Raw genomic sequence first — 1,306 nt, 5'->3', positions numbered from 1 at the left:
AAAAGCCAATGGCACTTTATCGTGCATCAGCAGATGCATGACGAATAGGTCCAAGGAGGTGATACTTCCCCTCTATCGGGCGCTGGTCAGAACGCAGTTGGAGTACTGCGTGCAATTCTGGGCACCGCACTTCAAGAGGGATGCCGATAACCTGGAGAGGGTCCAGAGAAGGGCCACTCGTATGGTTAGGAGCTTGCAGGCCAGGCCCTATGAGGAGAGACTGGGGCACCTGGACCTCTTCAGCCTCCGCAAGAGAAGGTTGAGAGGTGACCTTGTGGCTGCCTATAAGTTCATCACGGGGGCACACAAGGGAATTGGTGAGGTTTTATTCACCAAGGCGCCCCCGGGGGCACAAGAAATAATGGCCACAAGCTAGCAGAGAGCAGATTTAGACTGGACATTAGGAAGAACTTCATCACAGTTCGAGTGGCCAGGGTCTGGAACGGGCTCCCAAGGGAGGTGGTGCTCTCCCCTACCCTGGGGGTCTTCAAGAAGAGGTTAGATGGGCATCTAGCTGGGGTCATCTAGACCCAGCACTCTTCCCTGCTTATGCAGGGGGTCGGACTCGATGATCTATTGAGGTCCCTTCTGACCCTAGCATCTATGAATCTATGAATCATATTGGGTAAAAAAGATTTAAAGTTAAAACAGAAGAGAAGTTGTGTTCTTTTTACTTACATTTTTGAGCCTTTAGGTTTCTATGTTTTTAGGATCTTCTGCAACAACTGCAGTACTAGAAACTTTTAACTTCATAATCTTATTTTATTAATCTAACACCTTCAAGAGTTAGGTTGTTAAAGAAATATTTCAAGGCTTAAGATAAAAACAAAACCACTGATTTAGTAACACTGCTGACCATCACAGTTAGTTTTAAGTCACTTGCTTAGTTTTTAGAGGGGCAAGCACATGTCTGTTAAAGTACAAGGGCAGGACAGACTCCTCCTCTCCTCATCTGCCCCTCACATTGCTAGCTGCGTCTATACCAGACTCTGCTTTTCTTAAAATTTCTCATGGCTAGTGTCGTTGGCACAGTCCCCCTATGCTAATGCCAGGATAGCCTTTCTGGTAGTGTTTTAATCCCTGTGTCATCTACCTCCAGTCAGAGCAGATGTAGAAGCAGTTGACATCCTGGTGGCTACTTAAGACCTAGCCTACTTCTGTTACCATAAATCAGTGAAGCTAAGACATTCTTAGCAAAGGTAGTAAAGCCACAATTACAGGGCTAGCTAGGTCGCTCACCCTTCGGTAGTCTCTTGGGAATGTTTCTTGCCAGTGATGATAAGTCAGTGTCTTTAACGTGTTTTGC

Source organism: Alligator sinensis, unplaced genomic scaffold, assembly GCF_000455745.1.
Source record: "Alligator sinensis unplaced genomic scaffold, ASM45574v1 scaffold277_1, whole genome shotgun sequence".
In the NCBI taxonomy this organism is placed as follows: Eukaryota; Metazoa; Chordata; order Crocodylia; family Alligatoridae; genus Alligator; species Alligator sinensis.
This window is presented reverse-complemented; position numbering follows the sequence as displayed.